This window comes from Corapipo altera, unplaced genomic scaffold (assembly GCF_003945725.1).
Source record: "Corapipo altera isolate COAL_440 unplaced genomic scaffold, ASM394572v1 49, whole genome shotgun sequence".
Classification (NCBI taxonomy): domain Eukaryota; kingdom Metazoa; phylum Chordata; class Aves; order Passeriformes; family Pipridae; genus Corapipo; species Corapipo altera.
The window spans coordinates 20,432,612-20,450,994 of NW_020884879.1; the positions used below are offsets into that span (position 1 = coordinate 20,432,612).

An 18,383-nucleotide genomic window follows, 5' to 3' on the forward strand; every position below is an offset into this window, starting at 1 on the left:
CATACTTTAACTGGCTGAAGTAATTTTCAGAAAATTTTCCTACTGGGCTACTTTTTTGTGGACTTACTGATAAAAGCTTGGCCTTTGGACTGAGTTATTTCCCCCAGCAACAAGCTTTTCGAGTATTATTCCCCAACAAAACATTCATCTGTTTGTTCACTTTTGGGATATTCAGATCCCAAGCCCAAATCTGAAAGTGGAACACAGTGATAGTTGAGTAAATCCAGTGCCATAACTCAAACCCAACCTCTACTTAATTTCAGATTTTCCTGTATTGTATTGCTGTCCTACAGCTACCAAGACAGATGCATCTAATGGAAGTGGCTAAAGTACCTTACATCAGGAGTGAATAACACTATAAGGCTGCTACAGATAGCAGCAATAATTAGGTTTAGAAATACAGAAGTGCACCCTGTCCTCATCTCAGAAGGTAGGTGTGGTGCTGAAGGAGAAGGGACAAGGTATCTATGAGAAACTAAAATAATGTTGAACATTTATCTTGCTTCTTAGAGAGGTCCCAAAGTATTTTCCAGATGCTAGGCACAATTCTGGTCTCACCCTTTGAACATATCATCTCAACCTAGCATCTTAATCTTAAGAAAAATCTGTTAAATGCAGGTTTGAGAGAATTTCACTGAATCTAAGTATACAAAAGCACTAACACCTCTAGCCTGCAGCAGTGCAGGAGTCAGACTACAGCAGAATCAGTTCCCAGGTACTCTATCTGATTTTCAAATAGCTGCCCTGACTTGCTTGCAAAATAGTACAGTTTTTTACAAAAAACCCAGACTGGATCTTGAGGCATTTTAGGAAGCCAACTTCTTTCACAGTGGAAACAAAACTTTTAAAATCTTTTTTAAAATTTGCATACAAAAAAGCATAACTATCTTCTATTAAACACAGTCAAGTTCCTTAAAGCAGCAAAGGGCCAACCTATGTAGTTCTCAGATATTTTCTCATGGCTTATTTAAAAAAAAAAAAATTAGTCTAAATGTGGTCTTTAGAAAGAGAAGAATGTGTTTCGTTTTTTTTTCTAACAGTGCCCAAGTTTTATATTGAAATTCCTATTAGAAATGAAAACCCAGTTATAAAGTGGAACAATACAGCTTTGCCAATGCTACACTGCATCTAAATAAGAAATACATACATACATATACATATTAGATTTACATATCACCTTCCACAAAAGGCAATTCAGATTGCTCCTGAAAACTAGTAGTGCAAAAATGTTAAGGAATAGGAAGGGGGGGAGAAAAAAATACCTGCTTATCCTTTTGGGAATGGCAGACATGCCATTCTCTAACAATATTGTGGAAGCAAAATAGAGTTCACTCTTTTGTTTTGCACTGATGCTTGTTTTTATTTAGTAGGAGCTCTCATAGGTCTTTAAATAATTCATAATGCAGTGCCTGTTGTTTAGTTCAAGGAGGGAGCCTGGAGAATGTTAATCAAACCAGAGATGAATTGGCACAGCTGTAAATCTGCAAGGCCCCTCCCCGATGAGCTCATCCCCTAGCACTGCAAATTAGAATGACATCACACTTACAAAGCTGCGGGCACACTCACACTCCCTCCCTGTCTCCTCCTCCCCACACAGGATTTCTGCTACTTTTTCACACAGCTTTTTTCCCCAAAAAGCTCATTATACACAGATATATCTAGGTAGAAGGAGCAGAAGCTGGGGGACTTGCATTAAAATCATGGGGTTTGTCCTCTTAGATCTGTCACAGCTCCAGCACAGCCACAAAAGATACGTCTATCTATCTGGAACAGAATGAAACTGCGCATTTACCAGTCCAACTCAAAAAATACTTTAAAAAAAAGTAGAGACATGCCTCAGAATAAGATCCACAAGTGCTTCTCAAAGGACCACTCAATGCTTTTACCTCCTTTTTTCATCGAGCATGCAAAACCACTCTCAAAACCAGGTCTTCAAAGAGACATGTTTGTTAAAGAAAATGTGCATACAGCCATACTGTTGAAATCTCTTATTTCTCTAACCCTGTTTCAGTTAGTCATCAAACACTTAAGGTGCAGATACAAAAATATGCAACACAGATGAATAGTCAGAACCTATTAATAATGGGTAATAAACAAACAAAATAGTTAATTAAAAGCCCACAGACAGAAATAATGTATGGGAAAGAAGTGCTCTGACAACAGTTTTGATACTAACCTGCATAAATCCAAGGTGTTTTGTCCATGAACAGAAAGGGCAACTCCATTTGTTTACTCTTATGAATATGCTAGCCCAGATCCATAGCAAGCTTACTTACTTCAGAAAGTACAGTAAGTATTAATATTAACAAGCTCATTTAGGTCTATTTCATACTCTTCAATAATTATTGTTATACTGGATAAGTTTATAAAATTACTGATTGCAGTTGAAAGCACGGCTTGGCTGTCCAACGCAGTCAGCATTCCACTCACTGAAACAAAACTGGAAACACCTCTCAGTCTCAGAGCATCTACTGGGTCTGGTAAACAGCCCATGCAAAGATCAGATTTCATTCTTCACACTAAGGGAAGAAATATAAGGAAATATAAGGGAAGTTTTAAACCTTATAATCATGTATTCCTCAGAAAACACACAAAAATATGCTTCTGGCAATTTTGAAATTTTAGATGCCCTTTTTTGTTACCTTGTAGAAGTCTCTATAACAAAATACTTGAAGTTAACACACTCAAAGCTAAGTAATGTAGTTTTAATATGCACTTCTTGTCTTGTAGTCTGGATCAAAACCAAGGGACCAAGTTTTTGTTTCAAGTGAGAATGACAGAATGTGGCTGCAGGAGGTTTACAGGCTTGCTAGTTGTCTGTTGAACTACGCTACCTAAAATCCACAGTTTGGAGAAAAAAACAGGCACACTATGGATTCTTGGTACTGTCTGAGCTTTGCAGACAGCAACATAGAGGAGAACTGAAGCAGGCCCCTGAAAGAAAAGACTGTAGCTTTTTAGATGCACAGGAAAAATAGAAAATGAGAGATACCAAACCCAGACAGGCTGCAGAAGCAGCACACTTGACAGTGATGAAGGATGCAGGGCAGCAGGATGCATCCAGAAGTCGGTACCACATGGCCTAAGCCAAGATAAAAGATGTACCACAGCAAAAAAGGCTCCCAGCCATGCAGGAAGCACAGCTGCTCTCCAAGGAACACAACCAGGGTGTTTTGAAAGTGTTAGAAATGTCAGAGGAGCGCTTGAAAATAACAGAAAAAAAGACTTGGTCAGAGGTCATAAGTTGAGGGGTGGCAGAGGGGCAGAGGACCACTACAGCCTGACATGACCTGGCTGGTGCAGAAGCAGAGGAGGAAAAAACTCTAAGGTTAGAAGACTTTTTTAGCTTAGAGAACTTTAGGACTATGACTTTGCATAGCATTTTTAGCGTCTAGTACAGCGGTGCTATTCCTGGACTAGGACCTTTTTCAGATGCTAACGGAAAACAAAACAGAAGAGGTTTTTGCTCAGCAAACTGTGAAGTAATTTTTTCATTAACAAGCAGGAAGCCTCGTTATTTCAAACTAATACACGTACCACACACAACTTCAGATATATCTTGAAGAAACGTAAAATATACATGCCCAGAATATAATAAATGCATTAACAAAACCACACTTCAGCTATAGCACTGCACAGGTAAATGCTACTACAAAACACCAAGTCCAAGCAAAAGACAGCAGGCATTCTGTGTCTCTGTGACCTCCCCCTGGACCTCATCTATCAGGCGAAGCATTTCCAAGTCCTTTTGGTGAGTGGCAAGTGAAACACCAGAGGCTCATAACACAGGCGAGCACAGTAAGGCCTGACTCCCTCAGAGGGGGAATTTCTGTAGGACTTTGGGACATGTACAAACACAGGATGCCATAAAACAGTGTCTGCACTAACACTTTAGCTCTTCCTTGAATCTCCTTCTATTCCAAGGAATCCTGCCTATCTCTCCTATGTAAACAGTTGCACATTGATATGCTCAAGGTTTCAGAAAATAAGATTTCAGCAGAGGAAAACAAGTCAAAACATCCCTTCTGATCCAAGTGCAGATTCTGAATCTTGTAAAAAGACTTTGTATTATGAAGAATTGTTTGGAAGTCTCCCATGTAAACATTGAAGTCTTTGGCAATCAGCCTCCAGATCCAAATTCCTTACCTTCATTCTACCACAGTTGGAGTATACATACTTATCCTTCAATATTTACTCTCCTTATAATGTCTAACAGCTTGAACTTCTCCCTTCTCTTCACTCCACCCCCCAAACAGGAGGCTTTGAGTTAATTTGGACGAAGTCTAACCAGAAAGTTTAGATTAAATAACAGATTGTTTAATCTCTCTATGGCACTACTTTGCCCCAGAAGATGCTAATAAAATGTGCCAGTAATGCCTCTGCTTAAAAAAGTAATTTTAGATTTGTAATTTAGAAAAGAAAAAAAAAATTACCTAAGCTCTTCCACATTTTGTTTCCATCTGCACAAAGCAAATATTTAATGCAATTTAGTGACTAATAGAAAAAAAATTTAGCCTTTAGTGCTCAATAAGCCTCTCCAAGCAGAAAATGTATAAATGAAGAGTTACAATATGTAAAAATTCTATTGATATAGAATTTCAAAGGATGGACAGAATGACAAAACGATGTACAGAATGGCACCTGCTTGAATAGTCAAAGCAACAGATGCACATTTATTATTTTTCCTTAATTTTTAAAAAACCAATCTAATTCTGTAGAAGTTATTCTGAAAATCTATAGAATATAAAACATCTTTATTGGGGAATGTATACAGCAAGTATAACCTATTTATAACCTTTTAAGAAAGGGTTTAAAAAATCTTTATGAAGTACCATAATTGCATACAAGCTTTGCTTATGTGGCTTTTTCATAACGATATATTTTAAGTTACATTTCTTTGATCTGCATAACACAAGCTCAGAGCCAAGGACTGCTGCCAGTTTCTCAGAGGCAGGGATCTAAACCGTTAGATGCAAGGTGGGCAGGGGCACCATCACCGGCTGCAAAAGAAGGTGCACACCCAAAACCAGAAGTGGTCAATCTGTTGTGTAACATCTGGCAGAAGTGGCACTTTAAGGAATATCTAACAATCTGTGGAATAAATCTGGCTGTGCAAGCCATGGAAAACATGCAACTGGGTACACAGGAAATATACAGAGAACATGCCAAAAATGGACTTTTTTATAAAATAAGCAGGAAGGCTTCAAGAGCTGTGACAGTCAGAAGTAAATAGAGTTGAACAACACAGAAGAAAAACCAGCAAAGAGAGGACTATGTGCCAGGTGACAGGTAGAAGAAAAATCATGGCTGAGAACAGAGTTTTCACCCTGATGTAGGTCCCAGATGTGAAAATGGGAGGGAACAGATCCCAGGGTACAAAACACGTAATCTGCAGGACAAAGCTCAAAGAGACGTTGAGGCACCAGCAGAAGTGCTGAAATGCCAGTGGGCAGAGCAGTGGGCAGAAGGGCTCCCTGGCCAGTGAAGGATTTCAGAAACCATCAGAGAAGACAAAACTGCACCTTCTCAGATCTTTTCTTTGGCTGATTTATCTCTGCTTCTTTTGACTAATGGCAGACCATCATAGTTCAAATACAATTTTGTTCTCTTTGGCTCAGAAATTTCGATTATGTGGACCAAAAGAGAGGAGTTTATCCGACTGAGATTAAAGTCTTTTAAGGATTTCCACACTAGTTGATCCTTGCGATGGGATGTTTAGTTTGGAGAGTCTTGCTGAACAAAAGTAAAGGACTGCAAGTGACCAGCAACATATAGTGCAGGAACCACTGATGCTGTAAAGAGCCACTGGTACCACTGTGACCGACATGTATTTTTCTGCAGCACTATTTAATTTATTTATATATACTTATAAAACACTCACAACGTGCTGTATAGCTCACTTTAACTCTTCCATTTTCAGTAGTTCTTCATGAGGCTGGTAAGTGTGTAACTGCAGAAAACAGTACAGGTGCTCTGAACCACTCACCTTCTAGTGCCAGAAAAGCCATCCAGCTCATTCCTCTGGCCTGAGCTGTGGAGAACATCAAACATGAAAACGTATTGTCTTACCCAAAAAACGTACCCTTCTTCTGCTACTTACTTTTATATTTGGGGTCAGGTGCAAGGGTTGGTATCACAGACACTAAGCTATTCATAAGGTAAGCTACAATAACAATGAATGATGCTTTTATTCTTCTTTAAAACCTCAGCTGCTGTGAAACACACTCTTCTGTTGAAGACCAACCTGACTACAAAATGGGCTTTAAACCAGACAAAACCATAAAAATCTCATTTCTTCATCACTCTGGTGATGAAGATCGCTCTATTAAACTTTGCTGTTTAATACCTCATCTGGACTGATCAGAGACTGGCAATAACCTAAAATTGCTATGTGCAGCAGGACAGATAGCTAGAATCTCCTACCAAGGCTAAAAGCTCCCTTGTGTCCATCTAGACAACTCACTTATGCCACGATTTTCAGAAAGCAGATGATTCAGTTTGACAAACTCATGCACAAGTCTCACCACAAAATGCCCCTGACAACTGCAAGTCTGGGTGCTCAGCAGCTTTAAAGCCACACTTTACATGACTTGAATTAAACCACCCAAAGATAAAAGGTTTTAACCAAATAAATTACATTTTCAGAATACATGCTTCTGACCATCATTTGAATCTAAATATGAAAACAAAAAAAGCATTTTAACATCTCAGAGAAACCATGGACAACCACGGACTTTTTTTTTTTCAAGGGTATTAGGCATACAAGGCAGGAATGGCACAGACTTTTTTGTAAGAGGAGCACAGGATTTTATACGGAGTGGAAAGTATTTCACTTAGAGGTTTTTCCCTATTTTTCAACTCAACTTTGAGGTGAATTTTAAACAAGGGACCTTAGATGGGAAGTACAAATGGGGCTGTAGTAGTTTAAACCAAGTTTTTCCCCTACAGTTGAAAGTGGTAACCCCCAGGGGGTGGTAACTCTTGAAGTTTTGTCCAATGAGTGCTTCTGCAAAATAAAAACATATCACAACCAAACGGAAGAGTTGTAGTTTTGGGGTTGAAGAAGTAGCCATGTTCTGACTGCCACGAGGAAAGGGGCCCAGACCCCCTTGGGGCCTTTGGGGCCCCCCAGCCCCGGGCTGGGGGAGCTGCAGGGACCTGGAACAGCATAAAGCTGGGCTAGGTGCCTGTAGTTATGCTGGGAGATGTTTTCTCCACCGTGGGCAGAGGAGACAGAGCAGCAACAGTGGCGGCAGAAGCAACACTGGCCGGAGAAGGTGGCAGAGAGCCAGGACAGATAAGAACTGAACTAAACAGCAAACGGCATGCACTGCAGAGAGGACTCCTGGAAGGAGACAGAGAGCCAAGAGAGAGTCAACAGCAGCAGATGAGAGCAGAACTAGCTCTACAGAGAGAGTTGAGGTAAGAACTGAACCCAAAGACCCCAGACTCCTTTGAGACCCCTCTTAAGTCGGGGTGGTGGACTCTTATTGATTAGAAGTCCTAGATGGAGTAAAGGAGCCAACAAGCTCAGTCGTCCTGAGAGCTCAGCCAGGACGGCGTGTGGAGGTTGACCTTGAGGCCCTCCCTTGCTGCAAGCTACAAAGAAGCTCGCAGCCATCTTGAAGCAGGGCACAGAAGCTCTGCAAAGGGGAATCTGAATTCCCTGAAGATACCAGACTGTCACGAAGACCCCCTGGGCTCGTGATATGACTGTGGTGGAACGACCTTTGTCTGGGGTGACGTAGCCCACAGAAGACCCCTTTGCCTGCGTCAAGGGGCCGAGGGGGATACCCACTCGTGAGTGCTGGCACAGATTCAGCTATCAGCTGCTGCAAGAAAAGAAGAGAGAGCCTGCTGCCTTAGAGACATTGCTGCTCTGAAGAAGGGATCTGTCCTTCTTCCCTCCTGGACTTTTATTTGGAGGGGAGAAGAGATCTGATCCATTGTAAATACTTATGTCATGGTAGAGATAGGTAAGGTTGTATATGATGTATTGTAGTATTTATTTGTACAGTCATTGTAATATATTCCCTTTCCCTATTTTGAGTCCATGTGTTTTGTCTGGAAAGAATCATCTCTCACTGAGTTGAGACGTGGAAGGGGGAATGGAGCTAGGGAATTGGATTTTGGGGTATCTCAAACCATGACAGGGGCATAAAAGTTAGAAACAGAAGCAGCCTGTTGGGAATCAGAAGAAGGAGGAGGCGCAGGGCTGGCAGTCAGGAAGTCTCCACTTCTAATCCTGGTACAGCCCCTGCCTTGCGGGGCAGCCGCTTCCTCCTGCTGTATTTCTTCTTAAACATCTTTAAAGTGGTTTTGTTTATTGTTCTCTGTTACTTTAGAACATGTTACTCTCTGTACAGCACTGAATCATAAAAATGCTGTACAAGCACTATTATTTTTATTGTCAGCACAGTAGCTATCCTGCACACACTGAAGCAGACTTGATGAATTTTGAAGGTAACACCATTTGAGTAATTATTTTTTTCCCCAAACATAGTCATTGCTCTGTGCATGCCTGAAGTTCAGTTAAAAAGCAGAAAACATCATCCCTTCTAAATTACACAGCACACTGATTTGATGCTTAACAGAGTGCAAGCATGGACAAGGGAAAATACAGGGGAAACCATTTGTACCATATGTAGTTGGCAAAGCAGCCATTCTGAGAGTGCTTAATTTTTGGATGCCGTGAGTTTCAACTGGGTGACGCACCTGAAAATACTCGAAAAATGACTCTTCACTCTTAACAGTGGGTCATCTGTTCAACCATTCCCAGGTCTAACTTCAATCCAATTCCCACAGAAGACAACTGAAGTATCCTTGCAGGGGAGGGAAAGGTGATCCCCAAGACTCATCTAAACCACAGTCTTTTTGAATGCACGTCCACAAGGTTTTACAGATACATATATATTTTATCTATGCTATACACATACATACATACACTTACACAAAACAAATGCTTCATCAACACTGTTTTGCAATCTCGAGTTTGTCAAAACCTATCTAGTGCATCACTATTCAAACAAACAGTAATCAAGTTTCAAAGCTGCACAGATGGATGGTTGCCAACTTCCCCCTTCCTTTAGAGTGTAAAACAATGCATCTTCTTTATACCTGCTGTAAACAAACTGCATTCAAAGCGCTGAATCCTCAGAGCAAACCTCCCTACCTCCAGCAGTACTCTGGTGTCGGGAGCCTGGGTACATTTTGGGGAGCACACAGGGAAGGAAGTGTGGGCAGAAGAAGCAGGTGAAGCATATTAAACATCGTAAAAAAGAGACAACAGTTTAAATCACAGAGCTAGCAGTGGTGATAAGACTATTACTTTTACAAGTGAATAGCAGATATGCCTTCTCTAAACTAGTTTAGAGTGGATAAAAGCGGCCATCCTTCGGAGGATAAAGTGGCATTTCTGGGCTCCAAACCATGCATGAACTAAAGCAGATTGAGTCGGGTCCAAACTGAGCCCATATAATGCATCAACATGGAAAAACAAATGCTGGATTCAGTTTTCAGACCACGTTACCTCTTTTAGCACATGAAACCACCATCAGCCTCACCTGGTTGTTCTACTCACTAACCCCACACAGGTACCGAACCAGCTGTGGAGCTCCTCTAATCCTCTTCACTACTATTTCACATTCTGTGTTAAAACTATAGAACAGAGGCAGAGGGGGAAAAATAATAATAAAGACACAGAAAATACAGATGCTTAAAAGGCATGACCAACAAATTCCTCATGAACAACACAGAAACGACATGCATCTTTGGTTTCTGCTTGCAACATGCTCAAAGGTTTCTGCCACTGTGTGTTTCCACTGACTGGCATCAGTCCCCTTCCCATCCCACGCCATCCCAAATGTGACCCCTCAGTTTCCCGGAGGGTGCTTCAATCCCTTGCCCTCAGCAAAAGGCCAGAGCCTGAACATCTATGCCACAATGAAATGGGACATCCACCCTGGGAATGCTAATTTTCAACTTTATTTATGCAACCTGCATTAAATAGCATAGTAAATATGATAAAATGTAACTATGTAAAATGATGGTGGGGAAGAAAGGAAGGAAAGGGTTATAGAAAGAAAAGAAGGAAGGGGTTATATATTGTTCTCCATGCCCACTGGGGTATAGGGAAGATGCAATGCACGCAAAAAGCAATGAGGGAGGTTTTAACCAACGCAAAAAACTTTACTTTAACTGGTAGTAAAAATATTTAAATCCTGGAATTGACTGCCCTCCTAAATGACAATCTGTCAATAGGTGAAGACTTTTAAGAACAAATTAGAGAAACAGTTACCAAAAAGGGTAAATACAACTGATTGTGCAAGACCTATATGACCCATGGAGGACCTTCCACCTGTGTTTTTAATATTCCAATGCTATAAATCATATTATGCCATTATCTATCGTATCTTTTAAACATGTCTCTGAGGCAACAGTATTTAAACTACCAGTATAATAAATGAGCAATTACTTGGCATAGATGATGATACAGGAAATCTGGCAATGTACCAGAAATAAAACATGCAGTCATGCATATCCTAAAAGATAAGAGTTTGGAGTAGTACTCAGCATATTTTTTAAACAAAACATGGTATGAGTTTAAGGTTGTTAAAATCTGTTCAAATATTTTCCATTAAAACAACAGCAATTCTCTCTATACGCAAGGCAAGGCTCTGAGGTAATGACAGCATACCGATTTTCCCATCAGGATGAACTCTGACATGAAGAGTTTACTCTACGTACATATACACATATGTTTCAAGGAAAATCTTTACCAATCAGCATCTAGATTTCTGTAATATCTTTTATAAATCTCACAACCTTTCTCTGCAAGTTAGGTACTGCAGGTGACAGTCAGACCTTGTTTTCATCAAAATCAACTATGGAAGATGTACAAAAGCAGAGCGAATTTGCTTCATGACAGCAAGAGCAGTCCAGTGCACGTACACCCTGGCATTGCTCACTCCATCTCCAGTCCTTGTCCTCCAGAGGTAGCTGCCCTACTACGTAACAAACAATATTTTCCGAGAGCCTAAAAAAGGGCCTGGTTTCATGTGTTGGGAGGGACGAAGGTACTGATAACCCTGTAAACTGTAATTTCCATAACAGATATCCACTCAGGTTTGTGCAGAACTGGCAGAATGGAGGGCTCCTGTAATGGCCTATGCACATTTTGGGTTTAAGTATAGCATGAACAAAACCCAACTCATTAGACTTAGCAGCATATACTGACAAAACGAGTTTGGGAACAGAGGAAATTATCCATCTGTTCATAATGGTTCTTCTCCAGGGTTTTTGCTGTCTATCTTTCATTTGGCTTGTAGGGCTTGGTTTGGGGTATTTTGTTTGGCATTCTTAGATTTTTTTTTTTGTTGTTGTTTGTTTGTAGTTAGAAAGATAAGCTTCTTCCAAGTCTAGTGTTTTCTTTATGTTGTACTGTTTACAGACACTGGAAACAATTTGTCCCTCACTGCTTACATAAAGAAACTAATGTGTATGTTGTTTGTGGCCTCACCACCAGTGTTACTCAGCAAATTTTAATTACCCTGTTGGTGATTTAGAGTTCTGTAGAAACATATCCTAGCATGTATACACATCTGCCCTTGCTTATTAAAGTCTGTTAGTTTTGGCTAGCTCACATACATGAATATACTTCCCACCAACCAAAGCAAATTTTGAACTTCAGTCTGTTGTTCACTGTTTTCCCCCGAACAAAAACTGGGTATAATCAGCTTATATAACAAATGTTGATAATTTCACAAAAACAGTAGTGAAAAAATGACGACTAGGTTCATGTATGTAGTTAGCCAGATTTGCTTTTTCTCAGCTACTTCCTTCCCTCCATGAGCTTGAACAGCTCCTGGGAGCCTTCCTCTGCAATGTGGTGGGGCAGGCAAAGGTTACCTGGATATTTTCCAGGCACACAAATACACTCAATGTATAATATGAGAACCATGTAATTTATGAATTCAGCACAATATCATTTATCCCACACACTGTTTAGGGAATACATCACATAAGCATGAGGAGACTTGAGGTATATCCTTTGGAGAGGAAGAAAAATGTTTTCCTCACTGGAACTGAAGGGAATATTTTACAAGTCCAACTATGAAAAATATAAAGTATTCAAAAGAAAGCAGGTTTGGAGAGTTGCTGGCGTTCTTAAGGGATGGCTAGAGAAGAGGCATACTCCCAGAAGGACCCTGGGGAGAACAAGTGGGAGGAAGAGAACACACAGCGATAGGTGGGAGGTTGTAGAGCACAGTGAGTCAACAGATTTTACAAAGCAGGAGGGCACTCCAGGCCAGACGCTTTTAAGTTCTTATGACATCAAGGGATACATTTAGCTCAGACAAGTTTTAAGTTTAAAAAGTAGGTAAGAAAGGCAGAAACACACAGAATGGCTTAGTATTTGCCCTCTGATATAGGGATGAACAGAGGGAGAGCTTGTTTTCAGTTTTGAAGTCTGACTAAAGATTTTATCTTCCATAATTCCTGTTTCTGATATATTTGATAGCAAGGAAGTAAGTCATACTTCTAGGACCACTGAGAGGCAAATACCAACAAAGCCAGCAGCACTTTAAATAACACTGATGGTGCTGAAGTACTGTGATTAACTAAAGTTCCTTTATGAGGGTTGTATTTTACCAGGCACATACAATAAAAACTGCCTAGGAGCCAGGGTCTCCTCAGTTGTACCCAAGCAGTCCCCTCCATCTCAGGGGGATTTCACTGGTGAAAGGAGGTCAACATCTACTTCTGTGGAGGCTGAGCTGCAACCATGACCCTGAGGGGCAGCAACTGCTGAGGCCTCAATCCTTGTCCCACGGAAGGAAGCCATGGCTGTGCTGGACAGCACTGGTAGGTGGGACATCTACTGAGCCCTCATGGTTTCTTTAACAGCAACTATATTTTTCCCTGGCTCATAAATCCAACTTCCCACCGCAGATTGCTGCCTCTCATATTCCTCTGCCATAATAATGACAGGCAAACTCAACACTGTGAACAGTCTGGATGTCGGCACAACAGGTTGTCAAAAAAAAAAAAATCCCAAAGGAAAAAAAACAAACAACCAGAGATAACTAAGAACATTTGCTGCATAATGTAATTCAAAGCTTCTATCTGTAGGACCAATACAAGCCATGTTTATTATGTCTTAAATTAAGATGTGAAAGCTTGGTTATGCACTGCTTTATTGTTAAGGATTTATTATAAGTGTAATGCATATCTAGCTGAGTAAGACTCGTATTACACATTCAATGTAGATTTTCTCTCCAAGCTTCTTACTCAGATCAGAACACAATAAAATGACAAAAATGTGCATTACTCTGCACATAATTCCTTCAGAGATTAGCAAGAGAAGACTCACGCATCTTCCTTTGTAATACTTTAAATTTCTGTCAACATCATCATAAAATATATACCACAAAATATGAATCAGTGTAACCACAAGCCTTTTTATATGACATATTTTACAGGGTTTTCAACATCAATTAGAATTTTACTATTGCTATTATTATTCCTCTGACTTAAAAGTACTCTAGCTAGGTAGAAGTAGAAACATTAGTTTATAAAGGTTAAATATCAGCAAGACATTTCTTAAGATATAACTGATGAAGGCACAAGTATGTCACCAAACACATGCTCACCCTCCACTTATATATATATATGTATGCATCCATAAACATATTATTTAATAGTTACTCTGCACTTACTGTGAGAACTACTCATCTGTAATCTTGGAGCCAAGGGCCCACTGCATCCTATAAAAGCAACTACTATTATGTAAAATAAATTAAGCAACAGTGAGAAGCAAGAGATACCATGACCATGCCCCATACTAACAGCCTTGGTATGTGGAGAGAGGAGGACAAATCATTTAGTCCAAGAGGACACTGACACCGGTCCATGACTTCAGGACACAGTTCTCAGGAATTAACAAGCTAGGAAACAGCAGCCAAAATATTCTTTCTAAATCATCAGCACAGACTTACCAGGAAGTGACATCAACCCTTTTTTTCACTCTCACTTCTCATTAGAAATAAATATGAAAATAGGCCCAGCACACTCTCTTCATCATCTTTTCCCTTCTCACCAAGCCAGGTGAGGAACCCCCTCACACCAAGCCATCAAGTGCACACTGTGGCCCGGGGCATTATGTGTGTGTGTATAGGAAAGTACTAAATACACTTTTTAGCAGCTCATTTCACTGCCTGCCTCACCTTAAAGGGAGGAACTAATTGGACATACACAGTGAAAACAAAAGAGATCATTCAAATTAAGGTGAAGGGGGGAAAGCAGGCAGACCAACGAGGGAGCACAAGTTTGGGAACGTGGTATAGGACGAATGTCCTTCACGTACAAAGTTAAGAAAAAAACTACCAAGTATTTTAATGGAGGTTTTCCTGGAGAAAGCATTACCTAAACAGAGGCTTAATTTCATTGTAAAGCTGACAATAATGACAGCACATCTACTGGTGGAAATATCACCCTTTGTTCTTCCTCAAACAAACAGCCATGACATTAAGTTTTGAGTAACAAACCAAATTAAATTAGGAGCAAATATGAGCAACAGGTACAACAACTTACAACATAAAGAAAAATTTTTAAAAGCATCAATTGGCTATTGACTCCATTTACCATCTGGAATACTGCTGTTACTATAAAAAAAAAAAGGTGTCAACATAGCAGCAGCCTCAGTGCAGTACGCCGGTGTTGATGCTGCAGAGGACAATTCGGATTAACACAGCTCAGGTGTCCCAGGGGCTTCTGGTAGAGTCCTGGAGAGAAGGATGGACAACACTCTGCTACTGTATTTTGACAATGCTGTTCTATACTTTTCGCTCAGTTCCCCAAGAAGGTTATTTTGAAGATGTGGTTATCAAACAAACCATTTCACATACATAGCCAGTAAGAGAGAATGTTTATCCTAAAATGAGAACGAACAAATGTTTCTAAACATTGGTTCTATGCAAAGTGTAAAGATACATTTGCTTGGGAATGTTATTTTTAGTAAAATGTCTCATTTCATTTTTTACTCTATGGATGGAAGAGCAAAGTACTTTGGGATGTACTTCCTCTGCCGGGACAACTAACAGCAGAACTTCATATTTTACACACTGCTTCCTTCTTGTCCTCTGAAGATGCTACTACCTCGCTTCTGTTCACTGGGAACCAAGCACAGATGGCCCGAGGTCTGATACAGTATCAGATCACCTGCAGGAATTCTTGCGGTAGAATTTAAAATACAGACCCATGCAAAACTGCAAAGCTCCCTATATATTGAGCTCAACTAGCATACATGAATGACAAAAACTGTTTTTTATTGTTGGCTTGAGAAAACTATAATCAGCTTAACTCTTGCGAACTTCCAAAAAGCAACTGTTCATCCAGGTATGGAACTAGGCTTTCCACAGGGAACAAAAGCCATGCTGCAACTCATATTCCCTACACATCCAGTACCATGTTACCAAGTGTTGCTTCAGTAACAAAATCACAGGGTTTTTTTTTTTTGAAGACCAGCAAAGGACCAAAACTTGCAGAGGCTTCATGCAGACCTTATGTATCTAGCAACACTTCTGTTCCACCTTTTTCCCAAAATGATCAGGGAAACGGAAGAGTCATAGCTAATATTAAACCATGCAGACCAGTAAAACCACAAGAAGATGTGGTTCTGCTTCAAATAAAATTAACCCTTTAGAAATAAACGTCTAATTTACGTACATATTCTAATCTAGATATTGTTATTTCAAAGTGATAAGTGCTCCATTCTTTGACAATGCTCCTATTGTCACAAAAACTGAAGTAGTAATAGGCAAAACAGGTATCTGATGCATATAAATCACCATATACTAGAGATTAGAAAATATGTCTTATAGATATAAATAAATAAAAGACACCTTAAAATAGCCTTTCATCTATAGAAACCAGTTATACAGTTTACATACCACAAGAAAAAAACAGGGTTATATGAGTCTCATTGTAGTGTAGTTCTCTTAGGGATACAAACAAAACACTTACAACTCGCCCTACACAAGTATATTACTATACATGGAGAAAAGTCACGCTTTCTACCTCCTTTTTTCAAAATCTGTAAAATTAATGTTTTCATGCAGACGATACTAAAGGAGTCAAGAGAAAAACTTCTAAAAATATTTTACAAATAACAGTCAGCAATACAACTTCTCGCAGAAAGGCAGGCTTCATGTCTTGCTGACCTCAATGATATAACATCAAATACCACTGCATAAACTAGGATATTTTAGTTCTATAGCATTTAAATAAAATTACAGCTATGAACACAGCTATGATGTGGGTATTCTGTGTAACCACATATACGGTAGCCCATTCTTGCACGTTTCACAGATACACAAGTTACAAACCACAGACCCACTGACTTTTTTCTTTTTCTCAGCACAGATGGTATTTCAAGAGGAATTTTTTTTGTGCCACAGCTAACACAAACCACAAAGAAATTACTCTTATTGAATATTGCCTGCTGTTGAAGAGTGTTTTGAAATTACACTCAATTTTTTAAGGGAACTGAAGAGCTGAGAACAAGCCATGCATTCACATCAATGGCTAACAGATAGAGCAGCAGTGCTGACTGAATGCAGCTCTTCATGAACCAGTGTCTAATGGCTGCTGCAGATTAGGGACACATTTTTCCTCTGTGCCATTTTAGAGGATTTCATTGAAATTTGCTTGGAAATGAGATCATTGTCTGTTGGCAACTTCCATCACACTGATAAAATTATGTAGCGCTTTGTCTTGGCTACCAGTGGAAGAAGATTTTAAAAAGAAGTAGTTGCACTTCAATAGATGAAGACAGATCTTTCTCAGCAGTGCTTTGAATATGGGATTTCCTAGAGAAATGGGAAACTTATTTACAGGTATATGTATACATGCACAAGCAAAGCCTTCTTTTCAAAATAATAAATACCTAAAATAATAGAAACTCCAATGTCAGGCAGTACAGCAACTTAGCATTACCACACTTAATTGCACAATCAAATTTCCACACATTTTATTTTTCACTGGGTAGGTAGCTAGTCTACAGTTAAAAATATGGACACTAACACTGGTCAAAAATCCATATGGCTAAAGTCACCAGATGGTGTCTGAAGTTCCCTCCTCTGGCATTAATACTATGGAAACCCAGGAACAATGAACTAAGAGGTCTGTGTGATGACCAGGTGCTACAAAAAGCCCCACCAAACAGCCACTATTTCTTGAGAAGAAAGCTTCGTCTGTATTTTTGCTAGGTCTATCACTTTTACATCACGTCCTGATCTCACAGGACCAAGTACAGTAAACCAGGCTCAAAGACTACAGTCACACATAGCTGCTTTTATACCAAATTGTATGAGAATCACTATGTAATGCAACATTACAAGTACAGAACAGCAAAAGCATTTTGCTTTATTAACGAGTTTCCTATTCCTGCTGCTTTTAACATTACCGGGAAAAAATACCTCAAGAGTAACATTACCTAATCCAAAATTTACACTTTCTCAAGTATACTATGTTGTCAAAATCCTGATGGATAGGCCAGCCAGAGTATCCAAGGCAAGTGGTGAAAAAATAAATTGTGCTAGTCACAGGCTGCTGTAACTGTAACTGTAGCTGTAACTGTAACTGATTGAATATCATGGGGATATCAGTAACACAGTCAAGCATGAGATATCTAGAAAGTCTCAGATCTGCACACAGCACAACACAAAGGAGAGTGGACAAAAGTCCACTGAAAACCAAAGATGTATATGTATGGCCAGTCTTCGCGAACGAAGATTTGGGAAAGGTCTTTACCCTTCGAGCCTGTGCAGTGGATGTTTTAGGTGAGACACAGTGTGCGCTGAGTTGAGACCACCCTTTAATCCTAAGGTTCATCTGCCGGGGCCGAGTGAGCTTGGACAGTGACAGCGAGGTCCTCAGGACGTAGGTTTGTTTAGAGTGACCTTCTCTTAGATGGATGGCCTTACAGGGCTGACGAGCTCCATCTGCCCAGGGGAGTTTCCCTGATCGGGAATCGAACCCGGGCTGCAGCAGTGAGAGTGCTGCATCCTAACCACTAGACCACCAGGGAACCCCCCAAACCAAAGACAGATTATGTACAATTTCAGAGTAAATTTTTCTACAGCTGAGAATGTTACACCTTTTTGAACAAACAATTCTATCCAACGTGTTGCTGTGGCTCTCTGGCAGTGGGGACTTCTGAACGGTAATTCCTGAGTCTGTATCACTCAGCTATGAAACACAAGCTCAACCATCCCCAGCAGTCAGCCACCTTAGAATGGGACAGCCTCACCATGTTCCCCAGCACTCTTGAGACTTGATCCATCTCACCACTTGAAAGGTGAGTTTCCAACAGTTTGCAAGCT

General features: G+C 40.0%; 1 protein-coding gene and 1 non-coding gene across 6 annotated transcripts in view; both read right to left on the bottom strand.

Annotated features, from left to right (window-relative positions):
- ZNF704 (zinc finger protein 704) overlaps positions 1–18,383 on the bottom strand; it is a 132,007-nt gene that overhangs the window by 87,079 nt on the left and 26,545 nt on the right. The gene's annotated exons all lie outside the window — the stretch shown is intronic.
- On the bottom strand, positions 18,017–18,088 carry TRNAE-CUC. The gene has a single exon. It is a non-coding gene; the product is annotated as a tRNA-Glu (tRNA).